This window comes from Musa acuminata, chromosome BXJ1-5 (assembly GCF_036884655.1).
Source record: "Musa acuminata AAA Group cultivar baxijiao chromosome BXJ1-5, Cavendish_Baxijiao_AAA, whole genome shotgun sequence".
NCBI lineage: Eukaryota > Viridiplantae > Streptophyta > Magnoliopsida > Zingiberales > Musaceae > Musa > Musa acuminata.
Genome location: NC_088331.1, coordinates 31,491,746 through 31,500,962, shown reverse-complemented (window position 1 = coordinate 31,500,962; position 9,217 = coordinate 31,491,746).

Here is a 9,217-nt window from a genome sequence, read left to right as displayed (position 1 = left end):
ATCGTGATGCATGAAGATGCATTGAGATGTCGTAGGAACCGACGAGGACAAGATGGACGATCACAGGGCATGGAGATGTACCGTTGCACACATAGATCTTCATATGATCATCTGGTGTGATTGATTATACACATACTAGATATATATATATATTTGCATGCAATGTAGATATATATTAAATATGTATATGTGTGACATGTCATATTAGGAGACTAAATCATAGAAATATCTCTCTTGATAATATTAAGTCGGTAAACATAAGGCAATTAGATTGACCCACGTGGCCTTCAATCGTTATAAGTAGGAACTGATTCCCGGTGTAGGTTGAGTTGGTCGAGTCTCTTAAGACTCACCTATATCACGATTCGCTATCTTGCTTATGACATAGAGATGTCACTAGTGACCTGAGGATATGGTATGCTTGGTCGAGTCCCTCGAGACCATGGTGATTCGGAGGTCGAACAGGATGGGAATCACAAGGAGTTGTGATCGGCAAGAGTTGCCTACCTTTTAGGCTTAGTGTGATTAGTCGAGTCCCTCGAGGTTACTCTAAGATGCTGATTGGATCCTGATCCCCACTAGAAGTCTACTGGAGACTTTCGTTTGTTAGGACCCTTTTTTTGAGCTTTTGAATAATGTTTATTGAGTCTGTTTAGTCCAGTTGTTTATTGAGTCGGTTTGGTTCAGTTAGAGTCAAGTAGAGGTTTATTTAATATTTATTTATTATTAGAGTTCAAGTCCTGATGGACTCTGGGTGGAACTCTATAAATAGGGATGTAACTGCTTCTTTTCGGTTATATATGAAAAATATTATTCTATCTTTTGACAAACCCTAGGAGGCTGATCCCCTCGAAGCGATCAAGGAGGGCCGATCCCCTCGAAGCGATCAAGGAGGTCGATCCCCTTGAAGCGATCATTATCAATTGGTATTAGAGCCTACGATAAGACTTTAGGGTCTTATCATTTGGTATCAAAACAGCGATCCTTGGCGTTCTCGCTGCAACGAATGAAAGAAAGAAAGAAAGAAAGAAAGAAAGAAAAGAAAGAAAGAAAGAGAGAAGAAGAAGCAGCAACCGCAACCACGCACCCCTGCTTCCTCTACTTCCGGCCAGCCCACCCGTCGCCCGTCGCTGCTCTCTGGCCAGCAACTGACTCTGCCCCACTTCCGGCCAGAGTCCACCGCCGCCTCCCACCCAAGCTACCACCGTTGCCAGGAGACGACGCCGCCAGTGTCCCACTCCGCCGCAGCCCTGCTCCTCTTCTCTACCGCTGTTGCAGGGCAACTCCTTCTCCACTACCGCCGCTGCTTTCCGGCCGATCGATCACCGCCGCCGACCTCCCAGTCGCAGTCCTAGCCGTGCCCCCCCCTTGGGTCGCAGCCGCAACCGCCAGTTGCTGCAGCCCCTCGTTGCATTGGTTGCAGAAACAGAGTTCCTCTGTTGCCGCAACCCCTCGTCGATCGCAGCCGCGCCTCCACCAGCCGCACCGCTTCCAGCACTCCTCTTCCCCTCCAGCACTATCACCGCCCAGCCGACCCATCACCGCTGTGGGCCACCGTGCGACGACCGCCGCACGCCTCCCAGCAGCCGATCCTCCTTGCTCTGCATCCGTAGTGCCAGAAATAGGGCAACTCACCGGTTGCCCTTGTTCCCAACTGTGACACCGCCGACTCCTTCTCCACCGCTGTCGTTGCTTCTCAACCGCACGATCACAGCCGTAGCCTCCGGTTGCCGCAGCCCTCATTGCAACGGTTGCAGAAACAGAGCTTCCTCTATTGCTACAGCCTCGTCGATCCCGACCGCGACCCTTACTGCCACCTTCTGCATCACTAACACCGCGCTCCGGCTAGCGACCACCGCTGCTGCTAGCCATCGCGGTCTTCTCCTCAACCGTTCATGATCCTTCCGGCCAACTCCTTTGGTGGTGCGACAAAAAACATAGTACGCAGCAACCACCACGTAGCAACAAAAACAGTGGCACCCTCTGTTGTTGCAACCGCCGATTGTAACCACCGTCGTCACTCCCGGCCAACGACCAACCCCTCGTTATGCAACAGCCACCCTCCAACAGCGAACGCAGCAACCACAGCAAGTACGCTGCCTTGCCTCAACCCCAGCAGCGCACGTAACACCGATTCCTCTTTTCAACCTTGGCCGCATCAACGCCGCCTCCCCCTTGCTTAGCATATTCTGCCACAACCACAGGTTGCCATCACCACAGGTTGCCATCACCGTAGCCTCAACCCCATTGCTCGGCAATCGCCCCTTGGATCGCAGCAGCTGCAGTCACATCAACGCAGTCGCCTTCCAACCCTGGCACTCTCACCTCACGCAGCGATAGAAACAGGGTAGCTACTCTTCCTCCAACGCAACGACCGCAACACTACCCTTGGCGTCCACCTCCTCGGCAACTTCACATCGACAATGTTGATGCCCTTGATTGACACCAAAAACAGGAGTTGAGATTACAAATTTGTAGTCTTACGCAATGGCCACTGATAAATCGATGAAAGCACAAATGGAAGCATTGGAAATTAGAATTGAGAACCGACTGCAAGAAACACTTAATGATTTCAAAAAGAGCCTACTGGAGAGCCTCAGCAAATTTCAACAAAATGGGGGCTCAAGTTTTACGTTGCACATATCTGAAAATATAGGAAAAGGGCCCCAAGATTGTGACACAAATTACTCACACATGAAGATGGAATTTCCGAGATGGAAAGATGGAGATCCGACCAATTGGATCTCTAAGGTAGAAAATTTTTTCCATTTTCATAGAACCCCAGAAGAATCCAAGGTAGAAGTGGCCTCAATCCAGCTCAAGGGAGATGCACTCCAGTGGTACGATTGGTATGAAACTTTCCATGGAGTTCCTTCATGGGAGCAGTTCAAAAGAGGGCTTCTTGTTCACTTTGGCCCATCCAAATATGAGAATGTTGATTGTCAGCTCGCCAAAATTCGTCAGACTTCTACAGTGTTAGAATATCAGAGTAGGTTTGAAAGATTGTCAAATCAAGCTAGAGATTGGTCGGACTGACAACTTCTGGATATATTTATTGAAGGGCTTATTCCAGAGATCCGGTGTGAAGTTAAGGCTCATCAACCCCGCTCTATGATAGTTGCGATCTCATTTGCAAATCTACATGAGAAAAAAATTAGCAAGGAAAGATCAGCATGGAATTTGTACTATAATGAAAAATGGAGTATGAAGCGCCGATGTAAACAAGGGCAACTTCTGATGATTGAAGCAATTAGAGAGGAGTCGAAAGCTAAGAATGTGGACTCCGATCATGAAGGTATAAATTCTAATGAAGACGTTGAACCTACTGTACATATAATGCATACATTAGTTGATTACTCTAACCCGCAAACTATGGAAGTTGCCGGAACTCTATAGCATCAGCCTATTATAGTTTTGATTGATACTAGTAGCACTAACAATTTTATGGATAGTGAGACTATTGACCGATTGGCCCACCACATTGAAGACTATGACAGATTAGAAGTAAAGATCATTGATGGACGGATTTTCACTTGTGATAGCAAAGGTTCAAAGATAAAATTGATTATACAGGGCCAGAAGTTTCATGCAACGATTACTACACTGAAAGACCGACCTGTTGCTTATACTATCAAAAAGTGGAGACCATACTTACTTGATCAACGGGTTGTGATGCGTTGCAGATAGTCTATGGTTAAAGTGCTGAAAAAGAAGCTTCCCGAGATTGATGCTGCTCAGCCTTGAGGACAAGGCTGATTTGAAGAGGGAGGAACTGTTAGGACCCTTTTTCTGAGCTTTTGAATAATGTTTATTGAGTCTGTTTAGTCCAGTTGTTTATCGAGTCGATTTGGTTTAGTTAGAGTCAAGTAAAGGTTTATTTAATATTTATTTATTATTAGAGTTCAAGTCCTGATGGACTCTGGGTGGAACTCTATAAATAGGGATGTAACTGCTTCTTTTCGGTTATCTATGAAAAATATTATTCTGTCTTTTGACAAACCCTAGGAGGTCGATCCCCTCGAAGCGATCAAGGAGGTCCGATCCCCTCGAAGTGATCAAGGAGGCCGATCCCCTCGAAGTGATCATTATCATTTGGTATTAGAGCCTACGATAAGACTTTAGGGTCTTATCATTTGGTATTAGAGCCTTATCATTTCTTTTATTTATTTTACGATAAGACTTTAGGGTCTTATCACCGTTTCATGTGCTGAGGGTGTCGCGTGACTCGTTAATAAAATAGTGGGAGCATATTAAGATAGAAGTCCATATCTTGATAGTTTATTTCTTGCAAAATCTACATGTTACTCATTTCTGCTGCATCTTTATTTTCAGAAAATGTCGTTTTCAAATCCCTTACGTGACATACTTTATGTCAACCGCCTCACTGGTCCAAATTATACGGATTGGCTCCGTAACTTGAGAATTGTTCTCACGGCGGAGAAAATCGTGTACGTCCTTGATATAGTGATGCCTACGCCCGAAGAAGGGGCAAGCGAGGATGAGATCGCTCGCTACGTGAAGTACATTGATGACTCCACTCTTCCTCAGTGCTATATGTTGGGCTCTATGACTCCTGAGTTATGGAAACAACATGAAAAGATGGATGCCAGATCCATTCTCCTACATGTCGGCAAATTGTTTGAGGAACAAGTAAGGACTCAACGATATGAGATATCTAAGAGCCTCTTCCGCGCTAGGATGACTGAAGGGACACCGGTTCAGAACTATGTCCTAAAGATGATTGAGTGGATAGAGAAACTCACAGGTCTAGGAATGGTCCTAGAGGATAACTTGTGTGTGGATATTGTGCTTCAGTCCCTACCAGATTCCTTTTCACAGTTCATAATAAATTTTAATATGAATAAGCTTGAGGTGACTCTCCCATAGCTCCTTAATATGTTGAGGGAGGTAGAGAGTACTATTAAGAAAGAGAAGCCAGTTCTCTACACTAGTGAGACCAGAAAGAAAAAGAAAGCAGAAAGGTCCCTTAAGAAGGGAAAGGGCAAGGGCAGACTAGGTAAAGCAAAGGTTGCTAAGAAAGACCCAACAAAGGACAAAGGCTAGTGCTTCCACTGTGGCAAAGATGGACACTGGAAGAGGAACTACAAAGAGTACCTTGCAGAAAGGGTGAAACAAAAGCTTGATGAGGCTTCAGGTACATTCATGATCAGTCTCCATTTGTCAGACTCTTATGATAACATATGAGTATTGGATACCGGTAGTGCTTATCATATATGCAATTCGTTGTAGGTTCTAGCAAAGCTTAGGAGACTAGAGAGAGGCGAGATGGACCTCAAGATAGGTAATCGAGCAAAAGTTGCTATAATAGCTGTTGGCGAGATCGCTCTGCATCTGCTTGGTGGAGCTTTTATTGCATTAGATGCATGTTATTTTGTTCCTTCTATTATCAAAAACATTATCTCCATTTCATGTTTGACAGTTAGTTGATATAATTAGTTTTTGAGAACAATGGTATTTTGATATTATTAGATGATAAGATCATCACGAAAGGAACATTGGATAATGGTTTATTTATGTTAGACACTACTCCACATATCATGAATGTAAATGTGTCTAGGAGGAAACGAGATGAGGTGAACAGTGCATACCTGTGGCATTGTAGGCTAGGTCACATCCATGAAAGAATGATTCAAAAGTTGCTAAATGATAGATATCTAGATCCATTCGACTCTGTGTCATATACAACTTACGAGCCTTGCCTTCGTGAAAACTTGACCAACTCTCCATTTAGTGGAATTGGAGAGAGAGCCATTGAGATGTTGGAACTCATACATAGTGATGTATGTGGACCCATGTCAAATTATGCCATTGGTGGATACTCCTATTTCATTACCTTTACTAATGATTTCTCAAGGTATGGATATATGTACTTAATGAAGTACAAGTCCGAGGCCTTTGAGAAATTCAGAGAGTATAAGAATGAGGTGGAGAACCAGACTGGAAAGAGTATCAAAACTCTTCGATCAGATCGAGAAAGTGAGTACTTAAGTACAGAGTTAACTCAGTTCCTCAAGGACCATTAGATATTATCCCAATAGACACCTCCTTATACACCTCAGCTTAATGGTGTCTCTGAAAGGAGAAATCGTACGCTATTAGACATGGTACGGTCCATGATGAGTTTCGCTGACCTACCCATCTCATTCTGGGGATATGCCCTAGAAATCGCAGCTTACCTTCTGAATAGAGTTCCAACTAAGTCGGTAGTGTCTACACCATATGAGATATGGAAAGGGAAGAAGCCTAATCTTAGGGTTGTTAAGATTTGGGGCTGCCCTGCCCACGTTAAAAGACACAACCCTGATAAGTTAGAATCAAGGATAGAGCGATGCAAATTTATGGGATACCCCAAGGAAACTTGTGGATATTATTTCTATCATCTTGAGGACCAAAAGGTCTTTGTAGCTAAGAGAGCAGTGTTCCTTGAGAAGGAACATATTCTTGACGGAGATAGTGGGAGAATAATAGAGTTGAGCGAGGTTGGAGAACCAAGCTCAAGCACCACTCTATAGCCCGAGTTTGTTCAGGTACCTAATACACAAGTTTTAACTTTACATAGGTCTGATAGAGTATCCCATCCTCCTGAGAGATATTGTTAGAACCCTTGCAGACTCTAAACTTGGGGTTGATCTCTTTAGGGGATCGGCCTCCTTGGAACTCTATAGGGGTTCCTCCCTCCAAGTTGCTGCTCAAAGGCTGCAGATAAGATTCATCTATTGCCTATGAAAAGAGAAGGAATACATGGCTATTTATAGGGCTTCTAAACCCTAACTCCTACTTAAGACTCTTACTTCTAACCAACTCCTAATAGGACTCATACTCAAGACTCCTATTCCCTTACAACTCCTAATTCTTCTATAAGAAAAAACCTCCTACATGAATGCCCCTCTCAATTAGGACTCTCCTAGCTAGAGTCCTAACAGTTTTACATGAATGTCCCTCTCAATTAGGACTCTCCAAGCTATAGTCCTAACATACCCGCCCTCTTCAAATCAGCCTTGTCTTCGAGGCTGATGATTCGTTAATTCTGGGAATTTGATCTTCAAGTCGTCATAGTTCTCCCAAGTGGCATCTTCTATTGGTAGGTTCGCCCACTGTATTAGCACTTCATTAGTGGGTCGTCGTCGTCGAGTCACGATCCATCGATCAATAATGGCACTTGGCTCGGTCTGGAGTTCTCTTTGGGTAGTCATATTTGGTGGGTGGCTTTGGGCTGTCTCCAAGCACCTATTTAAAACTTTCGTCTAGCTGTTGGTTTGTGGGTGATATATCGTACTCCTTTTCAATTTAGTACCCTGCATATGGAATAACTTTGTCCAAAATCTGCTCTTGAAGATGCAAGTAGAATTTGTTACAAGCACAATGCGTCCCTTATAGCATAATCCTTTTGAGTCCCGATTGTAATGAGCCACGGAGCTTGGTACTTCCTCTAATTTTTTTTTTTATCTTACTGGTCTCCGAATCTTCCTGCCATTCCATCTTAATATTCTCAAGGAAGTCATTAGTTGGAAGTAAAACGACCGAAAATTCAGCTTGCTCAGGTAGCTGCGAAAGCGCATCTGCAACAACATCCTCTTTCCACCTTTTGTAAGTTATTTCATAATCAAATCCAAGAAGTTTTGTTACCCATTTTTGCTGCTCAGGGGATAATATCTTTCGCTCCAAAAAGTACTTGAGGCTTTTATGGTCGGTTTTAATTTGAAATCGTCGACCAATCAAGTAAGGTCTCCACCTCGTTGTTGCGCGCACAATGGCGAGCATCTCCTTATCATATGTTGACTTATTTTGATGGGACGGAGATAATGTCTTGCTAGTGTATACGAGTGGTCGACCATCTTGCATGAGAATGACTCCAATTCTGACTCCAAATGCGTTGGCCTCAATAACGAAGGGTTGGTTGAAATCTGGTAGTGTTAGCGCCGACGTCGTCGTTATGGCTGCCTTAAGTTTGTCGAAGGCAGTGGAGGCTCTGTCCGACCATTGGAAGACATCTTTTTCCAATAAGGAAGTAAGTGGTGCACTGATCTTTCCATAGTTTTTCACGAACTTACGGTAGTAGCCTGTTAAACCCAAAAAGCCATGTAGCAATTTAATGTTCCTCGGGGTAGGCCAGTTTTGCATTGCTTCAATTTTGAAGGGGTCCACCGTCACACCTTCCTTTGATATGATATACCCAAGATATTTCACCTTTTGTTGAAGAAAGTAAAAATTCGTAGTGGCCGTTGTGTGTTCGAAAGGCGGTTTTCGGTATGACTTCTTCATACACTCATATTTGATAATACCCGGATCGAAGGTCCGGCTTTGCAAAGATTTGTGCTCCCTTTCATCTAGCAATTCATCTGCTATTGGAATAAGGTATTTGTTCTTGATGGTTATGCCATTGAGAGCTCGATAATCAATGCATATTCGCCATGTTCCGTCCTTCTTGCGTACAAGTAGCACCGGTGAAGAGTAGAGGTTGCAACTTGGCCGAATAACTCTTATTTCGAGCATCTCTTTTACAATCCTTTCTATTTTATCCTTCTGGAGATGTAGATACTGATATGGCCGAGTATTTGCTAGAGGTTTGGCTGAAAGAATCGTTATATAATGATCATGCCGATTGGTAAGAGATAGGTTGTGCGGTTCGTCAAATATATCTGAAAATTCAGCAAGCAAAGGAAGTAGGTTTGGATCTTCAAATTCTATTGGCTCTCCCTTAGTTTGCTGCTCAAGTTGTACCAAAAGGCCGCTGCATGCTTTATGCAAAACCTTCTTCATTTGTTGTGTGCAAATCGTTATTATGTCGCCCTCACGTTTCCCGTTCAGTATCACCTGTTTCTCCTTATTGTAAAATTTCATAATTAGTTGCATAAAATTCCAAGAAATATCACCTAATGTCGTCAACCATTTAATTATGAGCATGGCCTCATGATCATCAAGAGGGAGAAGGAAGAAATATGCAATTATCTCTTGGTCCTGCAGCAATAGTTTCTCCTATGGGCGCCTACGATCACAATTCAAAATCCGTCCGTCGACGACCTTAACGTCAAACCTACTACAATTCTCAATAGGTAAGGCCATCTGGATAGTAACCTTACTATTTAGAAAGTTATTAGAACTGCCCGTGTCGATGAGAATAGTGATCGGTTGTTGTTTGAGAAGGCCTCCAACTTTCATCGTTTGCGGGTTTGAGTAGCCGGCTAGTGCATGTACC